Raw genomic sequence first — 22958 nt, 5'->3', positions numbered from 1 at the left:
CGTAGCATTGGTTCTACATGATAACACACTATTTTAAAAAGTAGTTGTAAAATAAAACCTCCACTTATTTAATCCTTAGGAGAAATAGGTCAGTATTATTACCAAGCATTAGTTTATTGAAACTTTTAAATTGCCAGACATGTGCAGCTGGGTTTAGGTTTTATTATAGAAAAAAATAACATAAAAATATTACCCCTCAATTCACAGAAATTAGAGCATGAAATCCCCACTTGGAATTCACTACAATCACTGCTGTTACTATTTAAATGCACATTTCCCAAGTATACCTCACATAATGCTAAAGAAAGATTCAGAAGAAAGTGTATTGAACAACCCAGATATGTCATCATGCAAATGATTCTTCATCTGAAACGCACAAAGGAAAATACTGATTACTCAGAATGCTTGGGGAATCGAAGTTCTGATTAAATATTCTGGATTATAAGAAATACTTCTACATTTCCAGAGTGGTTAAGATACTCCCTAAGCCACGTTTGTGTTGAATTTACTGTATGTGGAAACACAGCAAAGCAAAGTAATGATCTCTCTGGGTTAAGAATTTTTCCAGTTTCTAAAATGATTCTTAATATTCTCACCATGATTCGCGCAAAGCAGATACTCAAAAAAAAAATTATGTCAACCCATCGGAGAGGCTCTGTGTTTTTTATTTTTTTATTTTTTAAAAAATTTTTTGGCTGCGTTGGGTCTTTGTTGCTGTGCATGGGCTTTCTCTAGTTGCAGTGAGCAGGGGTTACTCTTTGTTGCATGTGCTGGCTTCTCATCGCGGTGGCTTCTCTTGTTGCGGAGCACGGGCTCTAGGCCTGTGGGCTTCAGTAGTTGTGGCATGAGGGCTCAGTAGTTGTGGCTCACAGGCCCTAGAGGGCAGGCTCAGTAGTTGGGGTGCACGGGCTTAGTTGCTCTGTGGCATGTGGGATCTTCCCAGACCAGAGCTTGAACCCGTGTCTTCTGCATTGGCAGGCAGATTCTTAACCACTGCGCCACCAGGGGAGCCTTCACTGGCTTCTTTTCATTGACTTCTTTACATCCAGTTTGTTTCTTCACATGCTGGGAAAGAGTACAAAATTCCAAGTTCCTGCTTTGCTTACAATCTCCTTCTAAGAACAGCAGCCCTAAGAGACACTTCCTACAAAAAATTTGCAATGATTTACACCAGATATGCCTTGTGAAACTTCTACTCTGGCCTCAGGAAAGAGTGCCCAAGTTAAAGGTAAGTTATCGCACAGTTTGGATGTGGAGGAAGCCACCACGTCTGAAGTGGTTTGGTGAACCTTGCCAGGCCAGGAACTTCATCGTGGGTAATGACAAGAGACCACATCAGATTATTTTTTTCTTGACAGTACTAATTCCAGTCTTGGAAATTTGGAGATGCAAAGTAACTATATAGTTGAAGACTCTGTAGTCCCTTGAATCCTTGTAATAAAGTCTCATTACCTAGAATCACAACACACTAGCAAAAGAGGAGTCCTAAATAATATATACAGGTTACTTCTGATCAATAAATTTTTAATGATTAATCAATTTAAACATAATCAACCCAGATATTATTATGTGGACAATATCGGGGCAGTGGAAAGAATATGGACTTTGGAATCAAAACGAAGTTTAAATCCAGATAACTTGACTTTACCATTAATAGAATATCAGGTAATATTAGACAAGTTATAAAGACCCTCACTGAGCCTCAGTCTCCCTTCTTTAAAATGGTCATAATAATTCTTACTTCACAGATTCTAACAAGGAAAGGACCTAGTAAAGGGGTCTGTCACACAGGTAGAACTCAAGAAATATTTTTTCCCTTCCCAATACTCCCACTTATTCCCCATTTTAACTTTTAGATGTATTTATGTTCCAAGATCCAACTAACTAACATTCCCACTGCCAAATTTAAAAAATAGCAGTTAAGTACAATTAAAGGGAGAATTCTGAAAGTAGGCAAAAATGTTGAGAGTTCAGAAAGGGAGGAAAGCGATTTTAAAATGGTAACATTATTTTTCAAATATTAATATTGGATTGTCTTTCTGTTCATTTTAAAAGGGATACTTAAAATCAGGTCACACTTTCCAAGTCTAACGAATGGAACTCAGAATGGGAAAACAGTCTCTGTTGTTCTATCCATTTTCATAAGAATCCAAGAAAATCAGAGAGAAATCAAAACATGACCAAAGAGTATGACATCTTAAAAACTTTCCCCCCCAACTATGTCAAACTTTTCATAAGCTCACCTTTGGTTTCAGCTAAAACTTTCCTATTTTGTCTAAATGGGCCCATCTGATTCCTCCAACTGTAAATTCTCTCATGTTCTCAGAACAGGATCTTTTCTCCCTTGGGCCTTCACTTTCCATTTAAATACACTCTGCTACTTTTCTCCAAAATCCCTATCACATATATTAGCTTACATGCAAGGAAAGCAAGCAGAGTTTCAAAATGGGCCAGGGGTGGCATTCTTAAAAATAACTCTGAGGAACAACACTCACTTCTCCAATAAAAACACAAGCAGAATTCAGAATAGTTAACTGTGGGATTTGTACATTTATCTTTTCTTTGAGAAGGTAAAATAAACACGAAAAATTCCATAAAATCCAAACCAAAGTCACCTGCCATCACCACCACTCTGTCCTTTCCAATAAACACTTGTTGGCAGAGGCAGGAGGAAAATCGAAGTTTCTTGCCTCTTGAAGTGACAAGCACATTCTTTCCTCATTCGCCAAGCTGCTTTTCTCCCTCCGAAGCTCCAGCTGCTCTCAACATCCAGACAGTGTTCCCTTCTCCAGCCGGCCTCTGGCTCTAACCCTCGGCCAAGACTGCTTCTCCCTGAAATCTCTCGGTGACTCCAGCAGCCAGGACTTGGAAGACGAGTCCAAGCTAGTTTGGTTTCTGGCGGGGAGAGAAAAAAAAGGAGAGAAAAGGGGCAAAGAGATGAATGGGAAATACTGTACGTCAGCATGAGAGCTCACAACAATTGTGTTTGGACGATGCCTGATCCGTTGGTGCTGCCAAGTGGTAGCTGATGAGTCTCAGAGTGGTTTCCAGACTTTGAGGCTGTGGGATCTTTTTCCACTGTTGTTCACAGCCTGGGACCCCCCAAGTTCTGCTGGGGAAAATAAAATATGCTCACAAGATAAGTATGTCTCTTATAACTACAATTTCTTTCAGCTATCATATAACTGAGAAAATCCATAGGACCACGGGGGTGGCAGGAGGGTGAATTTTTAAACCCATTCACTTATATAAATAAGCTCCACAAAAGGCAATGTGAATTAATTATTCCTCAGAGATTATAAGGAGTAAATTGTTTATGTTTCTCCCAATTAACAATGTTCCTGCCTTGGCCATAAGTGTGATAGACGGAGGAGAAAAGGGATATAAAGACACATTTGTTCACTTCCAAACTGCAGGAAATCAACAATCAGAAGAAAAGGCAAAAACCTGCAATTATTTAGAAATTCTGGTTTTAAAAACGTCAAAGCTGTCCTATATCCAGACTATCCTGACTTGATAAGGAACCAAGAGTGAATTTTTTTAACTCCACACATAGCTGTTAATCACTGTCTGCAGTGCTTCTTGAAAGTACTACACATTAACTTGTCATTACATTTAGAGATGTTAGCCAAAGTCTAACCAGCTGAACTAGTTAGAATATAGATTTGGCAAAGTGTGAAAAAGACCTAAAAACAGAGGTCCCTGTACAAAACAATTGTAGTTTTACTTGTCATTCTCATAACAGTATGACTGCACATGGCCCAGAGGCAGGAATTCTGGCTCTTTCTATTTGTTATACCATACCAAGGACATTTCTGACATCCACACGGTCCAAGGTGATCTTCATTCTAGCCAGTGGGAAGTGAAAAGGGGGGGAATAAAAGGGGAGAATCCACCACTTCCCTTTAAGAGCATGACTCAAAATTTTTACATATCATTTACACCTAATTCCCAGTAACCATAGCGTGGTTACATGGCTACTGTCTGAAAAAAGTGTTGTCTTTATTTTGGGCATCCATGTGCCAGCTAAATATCAAGAATTCTATTACTTTAGTACAGGAATTGGCAAACTACACCGTGGGCCAAATCTGGCCCACTGCCTGGTTTTAAGTGACCTACAAGTTAAGAATGGCTTTTACATTTTTGAGTGGGTGAAAAAAGCCAAAAGAAAAATAACATTTCGTGATGTGAAAATTATGTGAAATTCAAATTTCAATGTCCATAAATAAACTTTTATTAGAACATAGCCACACTCATTCATTTAAATATTGTCTACAGCTGCTTTCATGCTACAAGGGCAGAGCTGAGTAATTGTCACAGAGACCCCATGGTCTACAAGGCCTAAACTATTTACTATCTGGCCCTCTATAAAAAGGGTTTTCTGACCCTGCTTTGGAAGAAAGAAAAAAGCAGGTATTGCTGGATAAGTAGCTAAGTCGGCAACACCAACATGGTGAAATTGGGAATACAGGAGGGTGCGTTTTAAAAGAGGCTGTAAATGAGTTTTATTTCTTTAAAAAACTTTAATTGTTTTGTTATCCTTTTATACATTAAACATTACTCTGAAACTTAGTGGTTTAAACAGTAAACATGTATTATTCAGTTTCTATTCAGGGTCAGGAATTCAGAAGCGGCTTATCTGGGTGGCTCTGGCTCAGAGCCCCTCGTGAGGTTGTAGTTACGACGTTGGCAGATGCTGCAGTCTCACCTGAAGGCCTGACTGGGGCTGGAGGACCCCTGCTGGATGGCTCACGCACATGTCTATCTGCAGGAGGCCTTGGTTTCTTGCCATGTGGCAGCTAATTTTCCCACAGTGAATCATCTGAGAGAGAGACAGAAACAGAGAGAGAGAGAAAGAGAATTAGCAGTTAAGTCACAGTGCCTTTTATAGCCAGTCTTCAAAGTTTCACAGTCACTCCCATTATATTCTTTTTATTAGAAGACATTCACTAAGTCCACTCCAGTCTATACTCAATGGAAGGGGAGTTAGTTTCCCTCCATCAAAGAGAGAAATGTCAAAGAATTTGTGATTATTTTAAAACTACCACAATAGTATTTGAGGGGGAAAAAATCACCTGTCTTCAGCTAATGCTAGGGAGGTGAGTCTGCTGATTATAAAATAATTGAAGTTATTTGACCAGGAAAAAAGAATATTAAGTCTTACATTATAGATGGCAATAAGGTCTCTTGTCTACTCCAATCAATTGGTCGTAGTTACCTGGAGTACTATGTTTTGTTTTGTTTTGTTTTTCCTGGAGTACTATGTTGAGAAGGAATCTGATTGATAGCTATCAAGTCCACATATTTTCTGTCACTGGATTTTTATAAATCTCAAAATTCCAAACAATGAAAATTTGGAGAAAAAGCAGTATGTGAGGCATGTTCAAATCTCCAGAAAGCTAATAAAGCCATGGCTCTTGGACAGCTTTCCCAGGGTGTTTCTCTGGCGTACTGGTTTCTCAGGAGATTTCCTCTCTTCATTAAGCCTTCCTTCCATCAACAAGTATTTATTGAGCATCTATGTGTTACACAGGTACTCTGGCCATCAGAGATAAAGTAGAGAACAAAGTAAATATCCCACTCTCACGGTAAAATAGGAATTTCTGTCTTCTGTAAAAAGTCTTAATTTTTTTCCCCTTTTCCAAAAATCATATGTCTTATTTCTGATTATTATTTAACTGCATTAGACTTTCTAGGTCAACACTAAATAATAGTGGTAATTTTACATGTTTCTCGTCCCTGTATTATAGGGTTTCCCAGAGTATCCGTCACATATTTCCAATGGGTATTAATTGACGTAACTTGGAAGAAGGGTTTCATAATCACACAAAAGACTGGGAAATGCTGGATTAAACAAAGTTGAACAGATTTCTCTACTGTAGGCAACTTTAATGGACCTTGAACCACCAGGAAAAGAATGGTATAACACTCTGTATTTCCAAAAGTACTTGAGTTTAAAATCCTGTGTGTTTTGTTTTGGCTGGTTTGTGCAGAATGCTTATTCAGGTGGTCTGACAAATGTTGCTGGAGGGAATCCAAAGTCACTGTTTCCTTATCTCCCTTTCAGCCAATCAGTTCTCTTATGTTTGTCTAAAACCTTAGAGTTCACTGCAACACAAAAATGTCCACTATCACAGCCATATACAAATCCTAACTGGAAAGTAAATAAATAGTGGCAATTATTCTCATAGAGTAATTCTTTAATATCTGAGTATTTTAAAGCCCTACAAGTATTTTTAAACACATAATTTATAATTATAACTATATACAATGTTTGCTCACATATACATTTATGTAAAGATATGTGTGCGAATGTGTGTGTGTATATATACACACAATTTGCCAAAACAACTTTCCAAATTGCCTGTAAATATATATTTATTAAGTGCACACAATGTGTCAGACACTTTGGCATTAAATACAGTGATGAGCAAGAGGAAATACTTTACAAATGTTAACTCATTAATGTAATTAATAGCTCAGAGGGTTTGAGAACAAAAATCCTTAAACACATCATTATCGTAATGGATACTTTATAAATAAAAATATAGGTTACAAAAAGAGACTATATCAAGGGCTTTGCATCATTTAGGATTTGTGTGCACTGGATGTAACAGAAATCTGATGACAGTGGCTTAACCAAACAGCCTCACATAATTTGCCTCACATAAAACGAAGTACAGAGAAGAGTGGTCCAGGGGTTCCATGGTGTCATCGGTGCCCCAGGATCCTACTTCTTTTTCACTCCCCCATTCTCATTATGTAGCTTAATTCCTCATCCTTGCTGTGAGATGGTCTCAGGTTGGCCATTACCTTCACCCTCACTACCTGCTTTCCAGGCAAGAATGAGAAGGAAGAAAGAGCAAAGGGGCAGAACCTAGCAGGTTTTGTTAATTATTTCATCAGCTGAAAATGTCATGTAGTCACCCCTAACTGCAAGCAAGTCTGGGAAAGTATTTTATCTGGACCCATGGACACACTGAGCGAAATTCGGTTTCTGTTAAACACAAAGAAGAAATGAATGAATATTTGTTAGTCTACTTGCCCTGTCTTTTCCAGACTCACCTAGTTTTGTCAGAGTCAGAGAGGGCTGAAGCTAATAATAATAATGTTTTAAAATAGATACACTTGTTTCTTTCTACATCATCTCCTAGTTATCATACTTTTAGCCTCCAAATACCTTTACACTAGCAATTTACTTTTCTCATAAACACAAACTTTCATGGAATGCCTACTACTTCCCTGGAATAGCAATGAAATAAATGTGTAAAAAATTTTCATTAAATGTTTGAAATTTTCAGCTTTACTATGTTAAGAAATGGTGGCTTACTTCTACTTTTATTTGAACTGTCTCTGCCAGCAAAAATAATTGTTCACATTAGCAGAAGCAAAACATTTGCCAGCATGAAAAAGCACTGTATAGAACAGCAGCATACCGTAACACATATTTTCTTACTCTCACAAATCTACTTTAAAACCTTAATTTTTTTTATAGCTATGGCCTCAGGACTTCAGAATTTTCTTTTTTTTTTTCAACTTTGTAGCACATAAAAGTACACGTGTGAGCTTACAGTGCCAAGAAAAGTTTTCTTAAAGTTATTCCATTTCTACTTGGAATTCTGGCTTCATTTCACACAGACTATGCCAAATGTCTTCTTATATAGAACACAGAAATACATTATTATAGTCACTAATCTCTCTATTGATGTCTTAAATTCCTCATTGACTCTCCTTGACACCCAAAGAGCACTTTCCATTCCTTTATTCCTTTTTAATCTTCTTCTATTTTTTAGAATACTAATTCCATGTTACCAACTTTCTAATATTTATCTTCTACAAACGGCTGGTGGAATAGATACTGGGTAACTCTCATTTTTAATAAATCTATAGGTCCATTGAACCCAAGAGGGTTCCTAGAAACCAGATTCCTCCAGATGTAATGAACTGAAATACCACCTATGAAAAATCTATTTTAAGTTACCCATAAAACTGCATAGCTCCCAATATCCAACCATGGAGAAATGGTTTTTTATACATAATATGATGAACTAGTATGTTGCCATGTAAAATAATAATAATAAAGACTATGTGGGACTTCCCTGGTGGTGCAGTGGTTAAGAATCTGCCTGCTAATGCAGGGGTCACGGGTTCGAGCCCTGGTCCAGGAGGATACCACATGCCGTGGAGCAACTAAGCCCGTGTGCCACAACTACTGAGCCTGTGCTCTAGAGCCTGCGAGCCACAACTACTGAGCCCGCACGCCTAGAGCCCGCGCTCCGCAACAAGAGAAGCCTCTGCAATGAGAATCCCACGCACTGCAACGAAGAGTAGCCCCCCCTCGCCGCAACTAGAGAAAGCCCACGTGCAGCAATGAAGACCCAACGCAGCCAAAAATAAATAAAATTTTAAAAAGTAAAATTAAAAATAAAAAAAGTATGTAACAACATGGGAAAATGTTTATGATTTAATATTAAGCAGACTGCAACCTGAGGAAAATGGGAACATTAGAGAAAAATTAGAAGGTAATATGCAGTAATGAGAATAATTGTGGAAAAGGGCCTATAGTATATTTTTCTTCGGTTCCTTAATTTTTTCTGTACTATCTGATTATTCTTCAATGTGCATGTGTTACTTTCACAATTACAAAAAGGGGAGTAAAGATAATTTTTAGTGAGATCTGGCACCTTCCTCTTCTGTACTTTTCCCTGTCTTTCGGTTCCTCCTTGAGATGCTCAGCAACCTCCTCTGTCTCCCAAATGCCTCCCTCGGCCACTTCCCTGAACAAGGGAGCCCCCACCGGCCCACCCCTCATCACAGGCCTTTCCCACCTTCAAAAGCTCAGCAGCCTGTCTGAGTCCCATTTCCACTGGCCCTATTTACTGGCTGGGTGCCTTTTAACTGTCCATTTCCACTTGCACACTTGAATAACCTACATGAGATTCAGTTCCGCAGCTGTAAAGGGTGATCATCTCTCTTCTTAGGATCACTGTTCGGATTAAAGAAAGTGACAGATATAAAGCACTCAAACTGTGGTGCCTGTCACAGAGTTGCCCCCATTACACAATACCAATGACACTATTCATAACAGCACTAACAGTATTCCTCCCAAATGCATATATATGCATTTAAAGAAAGTTTTGGTCAAAAGAGCTTTCAAGCAAAAGGACAGACCCATGAAAAAGTTGTTTGAACCAGAGCCAATGGTAAAGAGCGTTAAGTCTGGAAGGAGAGATTCAAAGACATGAAGGGCTTGTACTCAATCCTCCAACTAGCTAATAGCAGAACAGAGACAAGAACCCCAATCTCTGGGGTTGCTGGGAGAGTGTGGTGCTCTCCACATTGGAACACCCCCATCAGTGCTCGGTGCTTGGATGACTTAAAAATAGTCCAGCTGTCTGCTTAAAAGAAATCCCTTCTTTCTTTTTCCTCATTGATATTTATCTGTCAGACAATCCCATGGCTCCATGGACCTCGGACCACCCACAAGAACAACTTCCTTTTTGCCTTTGGCTGGTAGCACATATGAATTGCTAATCCTTTCTTAAATCTCTAGGCGAACTTCTAATTCTCATGAGACACATATTTCCTCCAAAGAACTCATTACATAAAGGGCCATCCCCTCTGTAGGGCTCTTTCCTGACTGCTGCTCACAAACAGTTCAACGTGAAAAATTACAACCACTCCTAACTTCATCCTCTTAGTTGCCTCTGTCTATCCTCTGGCCTTAATTTTAAGGTAAGATTACCATCGGGTTTTTTCCAACTTTTTGTAGCAAGATTAGGAGGGAAGGGGTGAGTTTTATTGGACACTGAGAGGAAGGTTCCTATAACACCCACATAAAGAGGTAATGTGGGAAAGCCAAAGCAAGCAGAGGGATTTAAAACCAGCTGGAATACAGCCGGGAAAGAAGTTAACACCCCTAGGCTTTCCATGAACTTTTCTACCATGAATCCTAAGCCAAAGGATCTTTCATGATCAGAAATTATTTGGAAACCTGGTTTCAAACTCACTGGAAAGATGATACAAGAAATGCCTAACAGGGAAGGTTTTACTTAGATTAATTGATTAATTAATGACCACATAACAACTCAAGCTTACTTTGTGCATGTAAAGGTATGAGTAATACCCAAAACCACAAACTCAGGAGCAATAAAAGACTTTAGGTTGAAAGCTCTACATTCAAAATTATCCTGATTTTCCTCTAAGCAACTAGGGAGATGAAAATAAAGAAATCAACAGGAAAACTCATAAATCTGTGACTCTGGAAGGAGAGGGTCACCACTCTACTGAGAAGACAGGTACTTTCCCTGGGTCCAGTAGGAATTGCTTTCTATGATGTGCTGGGAAGTGAATCCAGAGTAGAAATGTCCTTTTCAACTTGTGTCTGGACTCACCTACCTCTCCTGCTGGCTCACCCACACATTACCACTACCTTTACCCATGGTGAGCTCCATACGCCAAGCCACCTTGGAAGAGTATTATGCTTCTGATGGACCTACCCAGCCTCCAAGCAGTTCTCCAACCAAAGATGAATACCCAGGGACTCAGCTGGACTCCCAAATTTTATTGACTTAGAGCCTGAAAAAAACAAAACAAAAAAACCCAGAGAACATACAGAATTATCAAGGTTCTTGGTCAATTATCTGGCTACGAGTTAGCAATTTCTTTCCTCTAGAATTCTAACTTTCTCCTTGTTATGGGTTGAATTGTCACCCCCCTCCCCCCCGCAAACTCATATGTTGAAGTTCTAACTCCCAATATGTTAGTATGTGACCTTATTTGGAAATAGGGTTGTTGCAGGTGCAGTTAGTTAGGTTAAGATGAGGTCATGCTGGAACAGGGCAGGCCTCTATTCCAACATGACTGGTGCCCTTATAAAAAGGGGAAACTGAGACACAGAGACTGACAGAGGGAAGATGAGGTAAACACACACAAGGAATAGCCATCTGATAACAGATTGGAGTGATGCATCTGCAAGTCAAGGAATACCAAGGCTTGCTGGCAAACAACAGAAGCTAGAAGAGGCTAAGGATTCTCCATTATAGATTTAAGAGAGAATACGGCCCTGCTGACACCTTGGTACCAGGCTTCTAGCCTCTAGAACTGTAAGACAATCAATTTCTGTTGTTTTAAGCTACCCAGTTTGTAGTACTTTGTTATAGCAGACCCAGGAAACTAATACAGGGTTCTGTAACCAAAATTTGTTTAATGATCTATCAACTGATTAGTTAAAGAATTGGAAAGTAGCTCACTTTGAAAAACATTTGTTACCCACTTTAGAGTCATCCACTGTCTCAATTTCTGGGAGGGATTCCAACAAAGACTCACCAAAACTTCTCAAATAACTATTAACTTTACCTTTTACTCTTACTTAGAGTCTCCTTGTTTACAGCACTAAAGTTAGATAAAAGTAGGGCAAAACTGAAATACTGAAAATAACATTTTACCTGGTGAAAGCTGAGTAGACACAGAACGGTTTTCCTGATCATTCTGAGGGAGAGTCCCCCATTTTCAGAATGGGAAGGTGACGAGGAAACTAAGGCTCAGATGAAGCAAGGCCCTTATCTACTGTTAAACAACTAGTGAGGAACAGAGCCTGTCTCCCCCACCCCCCGTCCCCCAAAAAACTAGGGCAAAACCAACCCTAAATATTAGAAATCAAATGGTTTCGTTTTCCCCTCCCCACTGGCTATGTTAAGGTATAATTTTTTAAAGACTAATATCATGACTCACACAAATATAAAGTTAACACATGTCAAAAATTTTATTAAACTGATTAATGAGGGCACCAATAATATGTAAAAAAAATACTGCTTCAAAAGAGAATTCAAATAGACACTAAAATGGATTTGCTAATAGATGCATACAGTGGAATCAATTATATCTTCACTGGCCAAAATTTCTTTGCATTTGAACAGGAATCACCATCAGTTTTCTAGAACTAAGTGTTGTAAAAAGGCAATGTGTTGTTCAAAGGCAATGATTCCTGTTCTGAGTAAGAAATCCACAAATTTATGACGTAATTTCTGCCCTTTGGAAGCTTGGACACCAAGGATATGGGTGCCAGAAATAAGGAGCACTGGAAATGAAGTTCAAAGACCCTTTAGCTTGTACATGAAGCAGGAGAAAACTGTAAGTATAGGATGGTACGGACAGAGGACAGGGAACATAAAGACAAGAGTAAAGGGCCGGGTGAGGCTTTCTTGATTGTGTGCATTTGAGAGGGAAGTGATGAAGACAGAGACAGAAATGGAGAGGCGGAGGAAAGAGGAGGGCAATTAATTACTCAGTATCTTTCTTTCTATTCTCAGGCTTAACAGTCAACAAACAGCAATTCTACGTTGCTTCCCATGTGAGTACCTGGCACATAGTCAGAATTTAGCACAGAAGATACAGACAGACACAGATATATAAAGACACGTGGGGATAGACAGGGAAGAAGTATAAGATCTTAAGGGAAAATATAGCTACTCCAAAAAACACTTTTTCAAATTTGTGGGTGAACCCTGTTTCATGGACTGATAATTGTCAAACCTGGATACTTAGAAAGCAAGGTCAAAAGTTACCAGACAAAGAGCTAACTATGTCTCTTCCTCTTTCTCTTTTTTTAAATAAATGTATTTTTTTAGATTTATTTATTTATTTATTTATTTTTGGCTGCGTTGGGTCTTCGTTGCTGCAAGCCACCTTTCTCTAGTTGCGGTGAGCGAGGGCTACTCTTCGTTGAGGTGCGTGGGCTTCTCATCGCGGTGGCTTCTCTTGTTGCAGAGCATGGGCTCTAGGCGCGCGGGCTTCAGTAGCTGCAGGATGCAGGCTTAGTAGTTGTGGCGCACGGGCTTAGCTGCTCCTCGGCATGTGGGATCTTCCCGGACCAGGGCTCGAACCCGTGTCCCCTGCATTGGCAGGTGGATTCTTAACCACTGCGTCACCAGGGAAGTCCCCTCTCTTTTTCTTATTTTATTTGTACTTATACATAAATAATGCTGCACCAAATAGGTCTGTGTACATAAGTGTTTCCATATATTAGATAACTTTCTTATAAACAGTTCCTGAAATTAGAATAACTATGACAAACTGTATGAAATACAAGGAACTTTTACACATATTGAACCAACTAAATTTCCCTACAACAGTGCAGGAAGTCCTATTATCTCCTTTACATGAATGAGACTCAGTTTAAGGTTTTGGCTAAGTGAAAAACAACGCTAGGATGTGACCTTATTCAATAACTAATCATGTCCTTTCCCCCAAACTGCATGGTACTAGCTTCTTAGTTCACTCTGTCTCCATTTTGGAGGCCTTGGAAGTGATAAATGCGTGTGGTGGGGGTAACTTTAGCCTGGAAAATACCAAGGCAGTGAAGTGGTCAGAGCTAGCTCCAGGTGTTAACCGGAAGTTCTAATTTGAACGGTTCCATATCTTTGATTAGTTAAGATTAAGAAACAAGTATCTTACAATAAATTCTCTCTGTTGGTAGACATTATTACTCAAAATACAGTCGGAGAAAATTGCTTTAAATCAATATTAAGTCAAGTTGCATGCATTTTAATGGAAAATAAAGGCTTTAACTTAGGATTGAAAAGCAAAGTATAGCATCTGTCAGGAGATTTTTTTTCTTTTTAAGTGGGGACAAGGGGAACTCTTCTGGAGCCCTGAAGTCATCTGAGTGAGGCTGACTCAAGCTTCTCAGCTTGTCAAAACTATTAAGATTTATGGAAAGCTGCTTTTATTCCACAAGGACTTCTGTTTAATAGGTTGTGGGTGAACCCATTACACATGAATACCATGGCCTCATGATTCTTGTTTCCTTGTGAAAGTGTGTTTCTTGCACTGAATCATCCTGTAATTTGCTCCACAGGGTTTCCATCTGTTTAGATCAAGTGTGAAAAAGAATTGCCTGAATCACATACTTAATTTGGTGCAATGAAAACGCATATGGCAATGTAGCAAAGACATGCCACAGACTTTACATTCAGGCATACAGGGGAGAAATGCAGCTTCGTCTTATTTTGAAACTGATCTAATCTCCCATGCCACTTAAAGGCATCTGCATCTCTTCCTGTTTAACTATTTCTACCAGGTTAACTCTCTTTTAGGTAAGTTTTCTGCCTTTTTAGAATATTTCATCTTCCCCTCTCTCCTCTCCAATGTCTGAAAGTATAAGGGAAATCATGTGATTTTAACCACCAGAGGAAAGTGGGCTTACATTCCTCACCTGTAGGTCTTTATGCCTTTTCTCGATACCTGGGTTTGGGATGTAGCTGGATATGGTTTGGCCCCTGGGCATTTTATGATGACGTCTACTGAAATGTGGCTGGTCACTCCTAGCCCTACGGAGCAGACACCCACTGGTGAAGTCAGTGGACACAGCCATTGGTTTGTTCTTAGCAAGTCCCCACATGTTGCTGCCTCTTTGTCCTGAGCCCAGTCTCCAGGCCTTTCATTTCCTTCATATCTTCTACACTGTGGAACCAGGCACAATACCTCTGGTTCATTTCTCTAGACACCATTCTCCACTTGTGTATCTTTCCTTCTCTCACCATGTTAGATGTGGCTCAAGCCAAAAGCAAAGCTTTGCATAAAGACCTGTACAAATAAACCAGACACTCTGTGATTCCCTCATACCTATCCAGACGGCTTTATGGGCATCCCTCAAGAGTCAAACCCAAAGGAGAAGATAACACGTTTACTAGCATCTGACCAACTTGCCCTACTTTCTCCTCTCTTCAAATATTTCATACTTTCATGAGCTCTAACACATATTATTTCATATTTTAACATTATTTATATGTATCTTCATAGATATGTGCAAGAAATTCTCTGGGACAAATACCCAAGAATACGCTAGGCCACAGGGTGTAACAACAATGAACATGCCACTTCACAGACCCACAAGAGAACATAGTATTTATCACTACATATCCTGACCAACACTTTGCATGTGCATTTCTAATGTTTGTGTTCTGATAGCTTTAACATGGTGCCTCAGTGTTTCTTTAATTTAATTTCTCTGATTACAGCATTTGAGGACTCTCTTTATGAACTTGTTAGCCATTCAGACTTCACTCTCTACATTGCCTTTACATATTGTCAACCCATTTTTTCCCTGGGTTTCTTGTCTTTTTTTTGTTGATGTTGTTGATCTTTTTGTATGAATATTTTTCTATTAGATTTACAAGATTTAACTTTCACAATGATGTCTTTAACTCATGCAGAATTGCCTCTGTATACAGTGTAAAGTAGGGATCCAAATTTCTCTTCGAGTGAAAATTTTCCCAATGCCACTAAAATAATCTGTTCTTTCATTTTCTAATATGTCACTTTATCTGTCAGCTGTGTAAGTCCCCCATATATACAGTTTAATTTCTGAGTCTTTATTCTATTCCACTGATCTATTTGTCTGTTCCATAACCAATAATGTGTTTTTTAAACCATATAATTGTCAAATGTCTTAATATCTGATATAATAAACTTTGTCTTTTCTCTTCTTTTTCAATTGTGGCTTACCTATTCATGGACTTTCATTTTCCCAAACAAATTTTAGAAGAGTTTTTCAAGTTCTTCAGAAAATATAGATGGAATTTTGACTGGAATTGTACTGCATTTATAGATTCATTTGAGGAAAATTGACATCTTTACTACATTAAACTGGCCTATTTATTCAAAACTTTTCTTATGTCTTTAATAGAGTTTTAAATATTTCTCCACAAAGATATTGGCTTTCCTTTTTAGGTTTGTTCCTAGAAATTTATTCATTTTGATTGATATTATACATAGCATCTTATTTCAATTATATTTTCTAGTTGATAGTTGCTGGTATAGGAAAATATTACTGACTTTTACAAGTTGGTCTTGTCCCCAAAACTTTCCTAAATTCTCTTTATAGTGCTAATAGTCTTCTGTTAACTCTGTTGGAATTTCTATGCATATGATCATTTCACCACCAAACTAACACTACACAACACTAACATTTAGCACTATGTTGATTGGCACATAGTAGGCATAGAGGAATATTCTCCCCTTTCCCTCAGCCCATACACTCAAAATCATTCATAGTTGATAGTGAGAAATTTTTTAATTGAAATAAAAAAGAGCTAGTTGCCACAATGTGAAAAATTGTCTGCAATTCTTTTTCTGTTGCTTAGCTTAAGTTTTCTTTTATTTTTTTTTGTTTTCAGATTTTGAACTATTTGAATTTATTTATTTCATTGCTAGAACTTTAGTGGTTACCCTTATAATTTCCACATGCATAATTTGACTTAAAATCTAAAACAATTTATCTCTTCCTCCTGAATAATAAAAGGTTTTCAGAGTTTTTCATTCCAATCATATTCTTTCTATTTTACACATTATTATTGTCTGGTATTTTATTTCCACTTGTGTTTTACCTTCAAAGTAGTCAGTATTACTTTTATTATTTTACAGTTAGTGATTATTTAGATATTCTTTTATTTACCAATTTCTTTTTGTCACATCGCTTCTTGCTTCTCATTCCTTCCTTCTACTTTCAATGTTTTAATTCCTTTAAAGTGTGTCCTTCTCTTATCGATTACAGAATGAAATTCAAACTCTGTGGCTTAGCACTAAGACCCTCTATTGTCTGCTCTTCCCTAGCTCTCATTTCTTTTGCTTCTCCCAGGACAGCATGTTAATGCCACTGTTTGTAGATGACCACACCCCATGTTACCCATTTTCTTTATTTTTGAAACTGCTACCTGGCCAAATGCTCAGTACTGTGAACTACACTAGTAATTGCAGTAGGTGAACTACACTCCATTTAGGCAGGGGTTTTGTTTTGTTCATTGCTGTATTTCTAGTGCTTGGAACAGTACCTGGCATGTAGTAAGTATGTGTTGAATAAATGATTAAAGGATCGAATCAATAAACGTAAATACAGGAAAAAAAATAAAGTGTGTCCTTGAGTAATTTTTTCAATGAGAATGAATAACTAGTAAATTCTTTCAAGATTATTGTTAAATGTCTTCATTTTACCTTTGCCCTTAAATCATAGTTGAGTTGGGTATACTAGATTGTCAACTGTTTTCTTGAAAAATATTTTCCTTTTTTCTTCTGTCCTCGATTGTTGCCACTGTGAAGTCTGTTGCAAATCTAACCTAATTATCTACCTTTGTAGATAATGCTTTTTCCTCCCTGTTAGTGTTTCAGGTTTTCTTTTATGTTCTGTCTTTAGTGTTATGCAGTTTAGTTATGATGTGTCCAAGTGTAGATTTAGTTATTTATTTACTTAGTCTTCCTTGGATCTAAGTTAACCACAAAATTCAAGGTTGAGCTGATTATTAACCTGCTCTACAGAAGTCCAATTAAAACACTGACATATGAAGAGGTAGCCTAATGAATGTACTATCAAGTCGTTCCTGTCTGGAATATTGTCTATTTAGACCTCATTAGCTTTCCACACTGCAAAATTATGTGAATTAAGTTACATGCTGGTTACATGCTTTTGGATGTTATCAAGGTTCAACATTATCCATATATATAATGTTTTTGTATTGTCTATAAATCATAGTTGAAAACAATATATATAAAACTAAGAGGTTAACAGTTCCAAACTTCTCTACCTCAACCCTCAGATATTAATCATTCTCTCCTTCCATCCTGGCTCTGAGAAGCAGAAGAATCTTTCCCTTTCCAAGGTTCACCCATCTTTTCTTCCACTATCTCTGACACTTGGCTCAGTAATTATACCTTCACTCCAAGCTCATTTAAGTCTTTTCCATTCCACCCACTCATTTTTTTGCAGGTAAAGAAATTTCAAGTTTCACAGTTTCTAAAAAATAAAAACTTTCCCGTATTCTTTCTTGTCCCTCCAGCTAATAACCTCTATTTGTCACCCTCACAGCCAAACTTCAAAAAGGAGGGAAAGGGGCTTTCCTGGTGGCTCAGCGGTTGAGAATCTGCCTGCCAATGCAGGGGACACGGGTTCGAGCCCTGGTCTGGGAAGATCCCACATGCCACGGAGCAACTGGGCCCGTGAGCCACAATTACTGAGCCTGCGCGTCTGGAGCCTGTGCTCCGCAACAAGAGAGGCCACGATAGTGAGAGGCCCGCGCACCGCGATGAAGAGAGGCCCCCGCTTGCCGCAACTAGAGAAAGCCCTCGCACAGAAACGAAGACCCAACACAGCAAAAATACATAAAATTAAGAAGTGTTGTAAGAAAGGTTTAATTTAAAAAAAAAAAAAAAGGAGGGAAAGCTCTCTTATACCCTCCCGCTTACCCACATACACCAATTTCATCCTGGTTCTGCCGCAATTAAGCTTCTTCTAGCACCACTCACTGAAACCTCTCCAGGCAAAACTACTAACACTTCCTGACCTCTAAAGCCAAAGGAGTGTTTTTGTAACCAATCTTATTTGGATGCTATAAGGCTTGGACATCTTTGCCTGATTTGTCATTATTGACTTTAGGATTATCACTCTCTCAGAATTCTTCTCTGGCTTTTCAGATTGCTCCTCCTTGGATTACTTTTCATACTGTACCACTATTCCTCTACTCCCCTTTAAATGGAGGAGAACTATGGGGTATTCCTGGTCCTCTTCTCATACCCATTTCCATGTCTTCAGCTAGTACTTATAAAGTGAAGACTCTGAAATATCTCTCTCTAACGCTTGCCTCCATCTTGAGCACAGATCTAATTTCCAGTAGCATGTTTGACATCTTCAGCTGACTGCCCGATAGCACCTCAAACTCACTGTGTCCAAGTCCTTTTCTTTTTCTTTCAAACTTTCTCTTTCTCTTATATTCCCTATTTTGATAAGTACCACTGTCATTCACTGTTCAAATTTAAAACAGAGTAATTCTCTAGTCTCGTGCTATCCAGAATGTTCTGTGATGATGGAAATACTCTGTGTCTATGCTGTCCAATATGGTAATACTAACCACTTGTAGCTACAGAGCACTTGAAATGTGGCTAGTATGACTGAGGAAATGAATTTTTACTGTATTTAATGTTGATTAATTTAAATAGCCATGTGTGGCTGCCCTATTGGAAAGCACAGCTCTAGCCCTTCGTCTCACCTAAATTACTTTTGCCATCAGGACACATAGATTCTATCCCTTAAATTTATCTTGAAGAGATCCTTCTCAAAGCAATCCCTCTTTTCTATCTCCACCGCTACCATTTGAAAACACCAACCTGATTATGTCTTCTCCCTGTCCCAAATGTATTCACTAACCTCACATTTTATATTTTATATAAGATAATATCTGAACTTCTAGTTGTAGCCTATAAAGACTTCCATGATCCGGTCCCCCAGCCACTCTCATCCACACCACTCTCCCAGCACCCTCTATAACAAGCATACTCAGCTCTTTGCTCTTTCCCTACATGCCCAGTAATACCTCCAAGCCTGTTTACACTCTGTACTTCTAAGTAGTTTATACTCTCTCTCTCTCTCTCAGTTCCATGGATTTTTACCTAAACTAAAGGGACCAGATCAAATGCCACCTCCTTCCTATATTTGTTTGTATATCTGTTTCTTTTTCCTCCAGAGTAAGGACAATGTTCTATGGAACATTTTCACTCTCATATGTGAATGAGTGAGTGAATGAATGAATGAATAATAAAATTTCAAACAATTCCTTCTATAATTAAAGGCCAAAAGTGTATCACCTGAAAAACTTGAGTGCTTCCTTTTTTCAGATAGCTGAAATTATAAACCTATAGTTTTTTCTTATCTCTATAAGTCATCTATTCTCATATGTATGAAAACAGAGCTTTCTTTATTTTTCCTAACTGAATTTAGGCAAATAACATTACATCTCTAGATTTATCACTTATTATCCCTATAACACAATCCCTCTAAGTCCCAACTTTCCCATCTGAAAAATGGGGATAATTGTGTGGAAGCAGGAAATGGTGGAAAAGGGAAAGAAAGAGAGAGAGAGAGAGAGAGAGAGAGAGAAGGAGGGAGGGAAGAAGGAAGGAAGGAAGAGAGAGAGAGAGGTGGGGAGGGAGGGAAGAAGGAAGTATGCAGTAAATCCTCAGGTGGAGGTACTGATACTTTTCCAGGCCTCCCCAGGTGATCACGGGAACACACAGACACCAATGACACTACTGATTTAGAGTGAAGTTTCACCAGATCTAAGAAGCATCCCACTTTTTAATTCCCTCTGTGAAGAAAGGTGAGTTGTAGGTCAATTCCCAGATAACCCTGGGTGTTCAATCAGAACTTGGGTCTGAGACATACCTGAAAACCAATTCCCCAATCTATGCCTGACTACACTTTTACATGGATGGTTCTAATTCTGCATTTGGTCTGCAGACCCGAAATATAAATTCATTTCTCTACAATAGTAGTCTATAACTGATAGGATTTTCATGAGGATTCAACGAGATCTTAATGTGCTAATCCTTTCAAAGTGTTTAGCACAGCGCCTCACCCACAATAAGGGCTCAAACGTAATAGTTATGATTATTATTTATGGGATTCAATAATTTCGCATGTTCTGAAACTGCAATAATTTTGAGTGCCAAATCATAAATTTCTTCTGCTCAAGTGCTGGTAAGTCAGACTGGAAAGGAACTAGTAGCTAAAATATGTATATGCTCAGCACTTATCAAGGTTGTATTTTTGTTCGTGTGATTATTTGATTCATATCTGTCTCCCTCACTAGACTGTATTCTCCAATTACAACTGAGCCTTGTCAATTTTTGGTTGTCCTTGGATCCTCAGCACTTAACAAAGTGCCTGGCACATGGGAAGCACTTGATAAATATTTGCTGAAATAAGTTGTTCACTTATTTGAAAACATTCCAGGTACTATGCTAGAAATTTGGGAGACAAAATGTCTCAGAGAAGGTCTTCTGCCATCAATGAACTCTAGTCAACAAGTCCCTAAATCAAACCGATGATTATAATGGAGCAAAGCACGTGTTATGAGAATTGTTCACATGGAGTGCTGTGGGAAAATATAAGAGGGGCATCTAACCAGTCAGGAGATGGGGAGTTAGGAAAAGGTTTCAAGAGGATGTGACAGTTGAGATAATCTCATAAGAGTCAAGAAAAAGACAAAGAGCAGTCCAAGGAGAGCAAGAAGCATAGAAATGAGAAAGAGGAAAGGCAAGTTTTTCTGTTTAATTGGAGAAGGATCTGCAAGAAAAGAGTGGCAAGAAACAAGATGCAGAAGTAGGGAGAAATGAGAACATGTGTTGTGAACCATGTTAAGGATTTGAATTTAATTATGAAGGTAATCTGGAGACACTGGAGGATTTGAAACAGAGAGAGATGGTAACTTGAAAAATGAGTGGACTGGGCTAGGTCTCTAAAGTGTCTTCCAGTTGTAGAAATCAGTGATTTAGAAATTTTGAATGCTAAATTTAATACTCAAATACAGTAACTGTATGTATTAGAAGAGACTAAACTTCTGTAACAAGCAGACTCAAAATGTACGGACAGCAGAGGTTCATCACATGCTCAGATGGCAGCCGAGGGCAGGTGCTTTGATTACCTTGTGGAGGAAAGATAGGATCTGCTCCTAACAGTCATTCTAGGCTAACAAACCTCTGCCATATTCAATGCATGGCTTCCAAGCTCACTCTGGTCTCCACATCACCATTTCATCCTTTGTGAATGGGTTATGGCATGAGAAGCACCCTATAGGAGGCTTTATGAGTCAGGTCTGGAACTGGCACAGATCACTTCCATTCAGTAGGACTCACTGGCTAGAACCAAATCACATGGCCACTCTAACTGCAAAGAAGGCTGGGAATTGTAGTCTAGCTGTCTGCAAAGGCAGTCTTCACCACACTATTCTAGCTTAGAATTTGGGGTACATTTGTGTTCCCTTTCCCCTAGATGGTTTTATTTTCTATTTTAATCATCTTAGAGTTTGTGTATTTCATTGTAAGATAGCTCAAATTCATTTTAAAAAATGCATAGTGAAAATTATAAATAAAGCAAAAATCATATAGTTGGTGAATGTCAACAAGACTATATGGTATTTTACAGTTCATAAAGGCCTTTCACACTCTTTAGTTTGTTTTTTAAAAGCAACCCTTTGATATAAGCAGGAAACGTTACCACCATCGTTTAAAATATAAGCATGACTCAGAGAGATAAATGACTAACCTGAGGTTGTCCAATTTCACTCATTCTAACAGTTATTTACATGTAGGAAATATTTAATTGTCCTTGAAATCCATCTAAAAATGTAAAAGTATTTTTTTCAAATATTAAGAACTATCAAAAATAAAGGACATATTCATCCAGAACTCATGTTGAGGTCTATTTTGAAACACTTAGATTCACATAAATCAGCAAAGCTCACCTCAACCACCTATACAGAAAGGACATTGAAACATAACCACTCGTAACAATACTGCAAACAGACTCCATCTGTGAGCTAGCTATCTTCATGCTATAGAAAAAAAGAGTTTGCAAAAGAGACAGAGAGAGAAGGCACTTGAAGCATAGATTCTGGCACTTACTTTGTTAAAGGTTTTAGATGGTGTGTATTAGTTTCCTAGGGCTGCCATAACAAAGTACCACAAAATGAATGGCTTAAAAAACCATAAATTTATTGTCCCGCAGTTCTGGAGGCTAGAAGTTTGAGATCAAGGCGTCAGCAGGACCACACTCCTTCCAAAGGTGCTAGAGAAGGATCTGTTCCAGGCCTCTCTCCCAACTTCTGCTAGTTCTTTGGCTTTTAGTAGCATAACTCCAATTTTCACAGAACTGTGAGACCATAAATTTCTCATTTGCTCACCTTTGGCTTGGATTTAGTCAATGAGACAAAGGCTTACATATTAAGGAATTAACAACCTACAAGAAAATGAAGAGAGCTTTCCTAAGCCCAAGAAGGAGTTGGAAAATGAGGCAACAGAAAGAAGCCAACAAAAAATTCCAAATGCTCAGGCCATGTAATGTTTGCCCTTCAGAACATTTTACCAGCATTTGGCCTGCTGTCCCCCACCAAGCCTCCTCTGGAAAGTGAACA

The 22958-nt window shown here is 38.5% G+C and overlaps 1 pseudogene across 1 annotated transcript in view; it reads right to left on the bottom strand.

Annotated features, from left to right (window-relative positions):
- Nucleotides 1-2525: 2525 nt before the first annotated feature.
- LOC309636371 (ankyrin repeat domain-containing protein 17-like) overlaps nt 2526-22958 on the bottom strand; it is a 241042-nt pseudogene continuing 220609 nt past the window's right edge. The window contains exons 34-37 of the transcript XR_014268510.1: nt 10500-10578; nt 8934-8986; nt 4709-4822; nt 2526-2895 (exon numbers count right to left, since the gene is read on the bottom strand). The product of XR_014268510.1 is annotated as an ankyrin repeat domain-containing protein 17-like (transcript). The remainder of the gene's footprint in view (nt 2896-4708; nt 4823-8933; nt 8987-10499; nt 10579-22958) is intronic.

The sequence above is a fragment of the Balaenoptera physalus genome (genome assembly GCF_965194825.1).
Source record: "Balaenoptera physalus genome assembly, chromosome: 10".
NCBI classification, from domain to species: domain Eukaryota; kingdom Metazoa; phylum Chordata; class Mammalia; order Artiodactyla; family Balaenopteridae; genus Balaenoptera; species Balaenoptera physalus.
The sequence above is the reverse complement of the archived record's forward strand: the minus strand, read 5'-3'. Positions and strand labels throughout refer to the sequence as shown.